We start from the raw sequence: 10547 nt of genomic DNA on the forward strand, positions 1-10547 counted from the left end.
ATTTTTCCTATAATTTGTGAGATGGAGGGACAGGGCAAGGGGATGCATCTTACCGGGGGCAGTTGCTCATTTTTTTGATGGCAGTTGCTCATAAATTCGATGCTAGTTGCTTAGTTTTTTGCTACAAATTTTTGCGAGGGGAGGGTCAGGGGATGCATCTTACTTGGGTAGTTGTTCATAAATTTGATGCTAGTTGCTTAGATTTTTTTCTACAAATTTGCGAGGAGGCGGGTCAGGGGATGTATCTGACTTGGGCAGTTCATCGAGGGGTCAGGGGATGCACTGTTTTTTGGGGGGAAATGGTTTTTGTGATTGGTTGATTTTAGTTTTAGTTATTGCCTAGATTTGCAACACCAAGTTGATGTCCTTTTTGTAGTGTTCTTTAAATTTACTGTATGAAACATGACGTTGCTTATATCCACCATCGAGTTGCGGTCCTTCATTGCAACTATGAATAGGAGATGAGATATCTCTCATGAATAAGCGGCAAAGCCTGAGTGTTTTTGATCTTTTAGCTAATGTGATGAAGATGAACATGTGACTTTTTTTGTGATGAGTAGTTTTTTATGTGCTTTATTTTTAGTTGCCACAAAATAATGAGTAGTTGCATAGTTCTCAATACCAAATTGCTTTTGCAAGCACTAGCAATTCAGTTGTTGAGTTATCTCTGGGTAGGGAATAAATGGAGTTTTGTTCACCTCCAAATGACAGTGATGTTAGCTCCAGATGCAAGTAGTATCATTTGAGCAGTTGAGTTATAGGGCTTTTGTATCTGGTTGTATCTGTTTTCATGAACATGGTTTTTTTTGTGTTTTCTTGTACATAATGGCTCCAAAAAGCAAAAGGCATGCGGGTAGAACTGATGGTGAAAATGAGGGAGAAGAAGTGGCAGCTCAACCAGCAAGGAGTAATGTTGGACGCAAGCGCGGGCGGGAGAATCAGGATCCTGTACGGGGTGGTTGGGCAGGGAAACGGGCCACCAATTATGCCCGGGGTGGTCGGGCAGGGAAACGGGGCACTGATTCCGCCCCTCGTGATGAAGGAGGGAGAAATCTGAAACGTGCGAAGAAAGTTGCGGATGAGCTATTTTTCTTATGAAAAACTTGAAAGAAGGGAGGCATCCTTGAAATATGTAATGCTCAAGTCAGCATGGCATTTTCTTTTTGTATATGCACTCCTATCATTTGATAAGCAGCAGAATAGCAGTGTAGCAGTTGCCTAGTTTAGTACTAACAGTTGCAGTTCAATATAGATCTAGTTGCTTAGTTTAGTACAGTGAGTTGCTCAGCTTAATATAGTGGGTTGCTCATTTTTTAAATTTGTATGCAAATTGGTAGCAGTGGGCCACCACCGAGGAACAGGGCATCACCTTCAAGATTTTTCTCCTAAACAGTGGCCTCGATGATACACAAAAGGATGCCATTGGTGATATAAGCTTTGGGATGTGCTTGATATCGGGACAAGAACAATGAAAGGAGATCTTGTGAAGTTTGTGACGAAGTGTTATGATCCAGAGTTGTCGCAGCTTGTTATCCCAGATAGGGGGAAGATCCCAGTTGATGCAGCAAGCGTAGAAAGAATCTGGGGTTTGCCAAGGGGGCAGAGGAAGGTTGCATATGAAGTGGAGCCAGACGTAGTTAGGTTGTTCAATGAGATGTTCGACATCCCGACAGGGCCCGCGCCATCAGTGACCGAGTGGTGCAAAATGATAAATGATATGGGAGCTGTTGCGGACGACAAGTTCTTAAGTGCTTGGCTGGTTATTGTTTATAGCTGTTTTCTTGCACCGACGACCAGCTTGAAGGTGTCACCGCGCGCATACTCAGCTGCGCTGAATCCACGTGAGGTTGTGAATTCAAATGTTTGCCAGTTTGTCGTCGACCAACTTAGGCTTGCTTTCATGGGTTTTGGAGACAAGAAGAATACTATATGTTGCTGCCTTTTTCACCTAGTGGTAAAATGATCTAGGCCTCTCCCCTTGTTTTTTCGTTTTTCATTTCGCGTTATATGTTTCAAGTTGAAGTTGGATAGGTTTTTTTTGCAACTGACACGTGTTCTCTATTTTTTTGAAACAGCTGCTATACCTTGACTCGCTTGACATGGACTTTAGGACAGTCCATAAGGATTATGTGGATGAGAGGACGACAATTGTTCTTCCAAGGGTCAAAGCATGGAATGAAGGTCTGATCAAAGCAGTAATTAAGAAGGACAGGATTAGGAAGGGTGTATATGGAAAGTTACGAGTAAGTGTCACTTTACTGTCTGAACAGAATTTTTTGTAGTTGCTTGATTTTTTTATGCAGTTGCCCACCTATAGGAATTGTGTTACCTAATTTTAGGAAGCTAGTTGCTTTTCTGAAGCTAGTTTCATGATAGTTTTTTTACATGGAATTTCACATGGTAATCTTCATCATTTTGTCTCCAAGTAGTCATACATGTCCAGTTACATTAGTATTTTTAAGCAACAGTTGCCAATAATTTATCGTTTCTGTAGTTGCTCAATTTTTATCGGGGGGTTGTTGGAGGTGCTGTAGGTTTTTGTGATGTCCATAACTACGGTTACCATCAATAGTGCTTGTATTTGCCCTAAGTTAGGGAGGCAGTTGCTCATTCATTTCCTCTTTTTTGAACTTTGTTTGATCTTTTTTGCTAACTGAGTTTATCGTGTACATTTTTTTCACAACAAACAGCTCAAAGCCGAGTTCTCGAGATGCGCAGAAGATAGTGTTTTTTGGAGCATGGATCACATCCAGAAGTTTGTTGCTGCGAGGCTTCCTCAAAACTACAACAACAATGTATTTTCTTTTGTCACCATGGTTTTGCCCTTTTCATAAGAAACGAAGTGCTTTTTTCGTTTATCGTTGTTGTTGTATAGACTGCTCATCTTTTCGAGTTTTGTATTTTTGTATTTTTGCAGAAACAAAGGAGGTTGTCAATGCTGGTCCATGATATGTGCTCTGAAATATCAGTCCAAATTGGGAGGTTTGTTCAAGGGGTGGGCAAGTTGGAAGAGGAGGAGGTTGAACCAGCAGGCACAAGTGTTTCTAGGGTCGCAAGCATACGTCAATCATCACGGCAGAAAAAGGCAGCGGGAAGTCCAAAACAGCAGAAGGTTGCAAAGCAAAAGAATACAAGGGGCAGTACCAGTCAATGCAACGAGACACTTTTGGCGTCCGATGACGAGGAGGAGGAATCCGACGACCAAGAATTTGAATCTTCAGAAGAAGAAGAAGATGATGAAGGGAAAGATGAGGACAGTCCTGAAGAGGACAGTTCGGATAATGACGGGGACAGCAATGACGATGACGACGACGATGATGACTATGACGATGATGCTCCATCATACAGCAACCCTCCAGCAGCCATAGAATATGACGATGATGATTCACAGCACATGGACGCTGACAACTCACAGCCGCCCCTTGCTGGTGAAGAAGACGGTGGAGATGAGGAAGATGACGATGAGGATGATGTTGAAGATGAAGAGCAGGACAGGGAGGAGGAGGATGAAGAGGAACGGGACGATGAAGAGGACAAAGAGAAGGAGAGAAATGTGGAAGGGGGCAATGATAAAGAGAATGAACCAGATAAGAAAGAGGGGGAATCGGAGGAGAAATAGAATGATGAAAAGAGTGAAGAAGAGGAAAAAGAGGAGGAAGACAGAGAGGATGAAGATGATGATGTGGAGCAAGATGGCGGGGGTGGGAAGAAGGGGGTGAAGATAAGGATGATGGCGGGAATGGCGGCAACGCTAGCACCGACCAGCCCAGCAAGGGAGGTGGTGATGATGAGGGAGGTGCACGAAATCTGGGGTGGCGTGGGGGCAGTTGCGATGACGAGGTGCCGCTAAGTACCATCATGGAGAGACTCAAGCGCACTGGCAAGGAAAGAAGTGAGGCAGAGGAAACGATGTCCGTCGAGAGCACACAAGGAAGCATCCAAAGTGCTCGCGGTTTTTTTTTCAGAGCAGCTTCATAAGATGGACATGCGGAAGGAGCCATTTGAGGTTCAGAGTGGGCCTGTCATTTCAGCTGCAGATGTGGTGAGGATTGGAGATACCCAGTACAGACAGAAACAGGTCATTCCCGAGACCCATGATATCCCTCTTTTCCCGATGCCTGTGATGCCAACTGAGGAAAAATTCTCCGTGATGGATTTGTGCCTTGAGACGATGGTAGATGAGTTGGAACTACCAAGTTTTGGCCAAAAAGAGAAGGAAAGAAAGCTTGCAGGAGGAGTTGGAGCGGCTGCCACAAGGAAGGTCAAGAAAGTGAGCCATAAGACAGCTAAGGCCTATGTTATGTCTCCAAAAGGAAGCGAGGATGCGGCTGTTCAAAGTGCTGCAACTACGACAACCAACCAGCAAGCTCCGACAACTCAGAGACCGACAGATGAAGCAGCAAGTCAGAAAGCAACATCACTAGCAAAAAGCAAGGTTTACCAGAAAAGAGCAGCAAAGAAGCAAAACACAACAACTGATCATATTCTGCAAGCAACTGAACAGAAAAAACAAGCAACTGCTGAATCAGCAAAGACTGAAAACAGAGCAAGTGCTGAATCAGCAAAGAGTGAAAATAGAGCAACTGCTGAATCAACAAAGACTAAAAACAGAGCAACTGGTGCTACTTTTGAAGCAACTCAGCAAAAAACTCAAGCAACCAGAGTGAGCATGCAGGCAGCAACTGCACAGGAATCAGCAGCCCCTCGCACGCAAAGTATGGAGGCAACTACTGTGCTTGAGGAAGCAACCCCTGAGCAGGAGCAAGTAACTGCTCAGGACTCAACAGACAAGCCTCCGGTACTCCCCAACAAGCAAGCATGTTCTGCAAAGGGGAAAGAAATCTCATTGGATGATGTTAGGGACATCAACAAGCTCCTTGAGAAGTTTGTGAGCCCAGGTTCGACGCCACCACTCGCGAGGAGTTATTCTGCTGGCACCATACCTGTAATACGGACATCAGCTGCCATCAATCTACCAGCAAACAAAGGAGCATGTGATTCAGGTGAAGAAGCATGATTGCTGCAAAGATCAAAGTCTGGGAGCGCTGTGTGGGATGATTACTGTCCGGCTCCACCTTTCGATCTTGGGATAGATGAGCCAGTAGGAATAACAGGCGAGGAGGGCAAGGCAACAGAGGATAAGGAGGTTGCAAACGCAGTTGCCACCGGTGACATTGAGTGGGGAATTGACTGGGGCAATATGGACTTCGATGAAGTTGTCGAGGGGGCAGTGAAAATGTTGTAGGTCAGAGTGCGGGGTACATGTCACCTTCCGGTTTCAGCATGCCAACCGAAGTTGCAAAAACTACCGCTGAGGGGGAATCATCTAGCAAAGGTGCAGCCAGCAGCTTGGAAGAACCTGTTCCTGAGAAGCACGAGAGGAGGATACAGAAAGCTCCACCATCACAGAGGTCACCATATGTGAATGTAGAGATGAGGAAGGATTTCACATGCAATGCAGAGACAAACAGAGTGTAGGCACTGATTTTGTTGCTTGGAGGAGGAGGGACGAGAAGGACGTCGCAGGGTGATGATACAACATGTGTGTTTGTTCCAGTAGCCACTTTTTTCCTGCTTTTTTCTTTTTTGCATGCAATGATCTCTCCTATTGTTATTTTTCTTAGCAGAGCCTTTCTTTTTGTTCTACAGGCCGAAAATCATAAACTATCGTGGTTACTTCTGCACAATCAAGGAGCTTGCTCAATCAATGAGGGAGGCAGGATGGATGAAGACACATGTCTTTGAGTTAGGGATTGAAGCAATCATGTACAACAGACAGGTGGGGTCCAAGAAAATAATTATGCCTGTTAGGTTTTCGGCAAGAGAAATAAAAACCCATAGTTTTTCCTTTTTTTTGTTTTTTGGCACTGAAGTTGTTGCTTTATTATCTGATTCTACATTTCTCCACAGACTTGGCTTCAAAGGCTCGATCTAGATGTGAGGGAGTTCCATGATAGGTTCAAAAAATCAAACCGTTTGGATGAGCAAGACATGGTATGGTCCATGTGTTTTACTAGTTGTCAAACATGATAAAAAGGCTATATTCTGTTTTTTCTTAGATTTTTTTTCTAGAAGCTGATGTCAGGAAATCATAGGAGTTGCTTGAAATCACATGATAAGTTGCTCATAAAAAGCCACTGAGTTGCCTGATAAGCCATTTTGCAGGAGCTTCATACACATTGTCAGAAGTTTTTTGATGTTTTTTTAGTGTTTTGAGAGTTATGCCAGAAGTTGCCTAAAATTCTATAGAGTTGCCTAAAAATCATATGAGATGTTGCTCATACAAACATATAGAGTTGCCCCAAAAATATCAGTAGTTGATGTCTTTTTTGGTATGCTGACATAGTTTTTTTTCAAGGTTATGATTCTTGTGCTTGAAAATTTAGACCCAGAGAACGCCGATGGTGCACACCACTACTGGGTACTCAACATCAATCTGAGGGACAAAAGGTTCGAAGTGTTTGACCCATGGAGGATGTTAAAGAAAAGCAAGAGGCTGGATGATGTTGCAAGGGCTATTGTAGCTGCAGTTCGTGTGTTGTGGGACAAGTACTATCCAAAACAAGCAAAGACAATGGACAAGTTCCCGCTTGTGGATATCGATGCACCAAAGCAGACTGTATCGTAAGGACCAACCCACATACATACATATTGTTGTTATAAGACGTAGTGTTTGCTTTTTTGCAAGTGCTTTCTTGACATTTGATTTTTTTGCAGCGGTGACTGTAGCATATTCGCATTGATGAACGCGTTATTGTGGAATGGGACGTGGCTCCCGAACTACGGACAAAGCGACATACCAAACATTAGGAAGAAGATGACCATCTCCACGCTGAAGTGTGACCTGAACAAGATTCCATGGCAGGAGATCCTCAAACCGGCCAACAAGTGAACAAATATCAAGGAATTTTTTTTTCATGATCAATGTGTTCCATTAGAGAATATCAAATGCGAATACTAATGTGTTCCATTACAAAACTCACAAAAGTTTGCCCCAAACCACCTATAACATGTTTGCATAAATCACAAGCGTCCATAGGATTTTGCATGTTTTACGAGTAAGGAATATAAGCACAAATGTCAAGCATCTACCTCCACACAGTCTCCAATTTGTGAATTTAAAGCTAGGAAAACACACAAATTAAAACAAGTCCATGCAAATGATTTCATCGTTGCTTTTTTCTTGAAGCTGGCAGTTGCTTGATTTCCCTTCTACATTTGCTCAGAAACCAGACCTCAATTGCTTCATCTACCAGGACACTGTTTGCTCTTTTTTTCCTTACTTTCCGCTAGTTTTGCAAGCCCAGGGGGTCATTATCTTCATGTGGTAACGATCACATCAGCTTCCCTAGGCACGTCGCAGCAGTGTGATCGATTGATTCACAAATGTCGCGCTTGTTCTTTTTCTTAGGGTGTAGTTCTAGGGCTGATTTGAAGCGCTTGTTGCGGCTGCGCCCTTTCGTGACTGAACGAGGTGGGTCCATAGGAGTAGGGGGCAGGAGGTTGGTTTGAAGTACTTGGGGCATTAGGGTTTGATGCTTCCCTAGCGTGAGCCGCTTCTCGGGCTGCCTTTAGCCTCTTCTTCCTTAGTTTATTCAGCTTAGTAACCTCAGTATCTGCTGCTTTCATGTGCCTCCTAACTGCAGCGGCTGCCTCATCACTAGTCATTGCCTTCTTGGCTAGCTTTGCAAAATCCATTATCAAAGTCACTTGCCGAACTTGGTTCTCTGACTCAGCGGGCAAGTCATGCGGAGGGCCCTCGTTAGGTGGCGGTGGTGCACTTGGCACTGCATCTTGCGTCTAGCGGCGCTTGATGTAGTGTTCAGGTATCTCATTAACGCCAAGGTGTGTGAAGATTTTCAAGACATGGCAACAAAGCATGTCGTCCCTATGCCACTTGCAACATTCGCAATCGTCGATAGCTGGCTCTGGTCTCACTGTGACTAGGTACTTCCTCAAGCCATACCCTAGAACTTCTTCTGTATTGGGCTCAAGGTAATAGAAGTTGATTCCAGCGAGACGCACATCGTACTGGCCAATCATCTGAAACTCAGTTCTAAACTTCACATAGATGTCTCTAGTGTATGCTTTGTAGGCATGTCTCTCAATGGGGAAACACGACCATTTTTGTGCCTCTAGATGCTCTGTCCGGTAGTCGTTCCCGCCCTTCCTCACGAGTATGTGTACCTGAATCTTCTCATATTGCTTGACGAAGTTGAGAATTGACTTGTGTGGGTTCACATAGCGCTTCAACATAGCATTGAACCCTTCGATGCGTTGCCTTGACTGAAGGAAAGGGAAGAACCTGAATTTGAAGTAACACGGCACCCATGTAGCCCGATCTTCATAGAGTTTCTCAAAGTGACCATGCATAAGACCTTCATATTTCAATTGAAGTGCAGCCCATTTCCTTTCAAACTCAGCCGGGGTGAAACTGAAGTCAATGCATTCATTGAAGTCTTTTACCAAATCCGGGTTCCTAGACAACACAGGGCCAAGCTTCCATTGTGCTTTCTTCATTATATGCCAACGGCAGCAACGGTGAATCATTGTCGGGAACTTCCTCTCGATAGATTGTGCCATAGCAACATCTTGGTCCGTGATGATGTTGTCCGGAGCCAAACCATCCATTGCTTCTAGGAAAGCATCAAACGACCAGTCATAGGCTAGTTCCTGCCGGACAAATCCACACCCGAGCATTATTGACTGCCCATGTCTGTTGATTCCAATGAAGGGGGCAAACAACATATTGTACATGTTCGTGAGATAAGTTGCATCAAATGACACGCAATCATGATAAGCCTCCGCGTATGCTTTCCGTGCCGCACCATCCACCCAAAACAAGTTTTCTGTCCTGCCTTCCGCATCTGTCTTGCATTTAAAGAAAAATCCTGGGTCATTTTCCATCACCTTGCAAAAGTAGTTTAGTGTTTCTTCAATATCAATGTCTTTAGTTGGGGCGTTGAGCTTCGAACAGTGGTTATGGATGGCTTTAGCTGTGTACGGAACAATCAACTCCGAGCCGTAGTATGATGACATTATCATCATCATTTTTCCTGCCATAAAAAACAGAAACTTGTTTTTTCAAGACTAACTAACCACAATGCAGCGAGCAACATGTTTTTTATAGATAACATAAAGTAACAATTATGCATAAGCAGAACAAGAACCAAGCCTGTATCCAACCAAGTTTTGTTTTTTGATGGGTGATGTCTTTTATTTTATTTTCAGAGTTGCACGAAAAATGAACATAGTTGCCTCAGTTTACTATTCAAGTTGCCAGTTTTTCCCCCTGATCAGGGTTGCCCATGAATCCTAAGCAACTTATACTAGGATAGGAAACAACCCCAAGTAGTGGAGGTAGGAATAGGCAACACCAAGGTGTTTCTGTTTTGGGTCATGATTTTTTTAATTACCAGAGTTGCACAAAAAATGAACATAGTTGCATAAAAAAAGAACATAGTTTGCTCACGTCAAGGTACTTGGTGCAGGAATAAGTAACAGTTCTGTGGTAAAAAGACTTAACGCAATGTGAGTTTGTACCTGTTGTCAAGTTGCAGTCATTTAGGTCAGTCAGTAGTTTTTTGTGTTCCGGCAGGATTCCTTGGTGAGAACGGAGGTATTTCGAAATCAATGGCTTCTCAATCAGTGGATGGTTATGATCTGCAATAAAAGTGATAACCTCCCATCTGTCATCTTTAAGCTTCACCACCATCTTAGCACGGCATTTTTTTGCTTCACAGTTTCCTGTTTCCTCTTCTTCTTGAAAGTGTGTTCCTTGACATCATCTTCAACATCTTGTTCAGGTGAGCTTGGACATGTAGTGTTTTTGCTCGACGAGGGAACATCCGGGATCCCAACCCTCTCTACTGGTTTGCGGAACTTGTTACAGCAGAATTGCTATTTTTCCACCACACTTGTGTAGGCCGACCTGTAAGACGTATTTGACTTGATTGAAAAGCCCTCCATCAAAGCATAGCGATTGTAGTGTTCCCTCGCATCCTCTAATGTGTCAAAGCGCATGCCAACATAAGGTTGTTGTGGCTATGATCCAGCTTCTTCATCTTCCAACTCATGTGCCTCATGAACTAAAGTATTAGCAGGAGCAACCATAGGTGGGGGAGCAGCAACACGATTGTCCGGGACATGAGTAGTGTTAGAGCCAACATTGGGGTCAGGAGACTCACCAACCTCCTCCTCCAATTGTTGATGTTCCTGTTCACCCCCTGCATGCAAGAAGGGTGCCCAACTCGACTGAAATGTTGATGGACTCTACGTCAAGGGATGGTTCATTCAGATCAATCATCATGAACAATCAACCTGCAACAAATTGTGTGTTAGCCCACCACAAAAGCATGCATGACCTTTATGAACAAACTAGTTGTAGAATATAAAGGAGCAACTATAAACACTTGTTTGGGCAACTATAAAGTTAAACAGAGGCAATTCATATCTTCTTTTTCCTCAAAAGTTTCCTGTTTCTTCTTGTTTTCTTATATGTGTTATGTTTCTACCAGTATGACACACATATACAGCAGCAAAGATTT

Source organism: Triticum aestivum, chromosome 6A (assembly GCF_018294505.1).
Source record: "Triticum aestivum cultivar Chinese Spring chromosome 6A, IWGSC CS RefSeq v2.1, whole genome shotgun sequence".
Taxonomy (NCBI): domain Eukaryota; kingdom Viridiplantae; phylum Streptophyta; class Magnoliopsida; order Poales; family Poaceae; genus Triticum; species Triticum aestivum.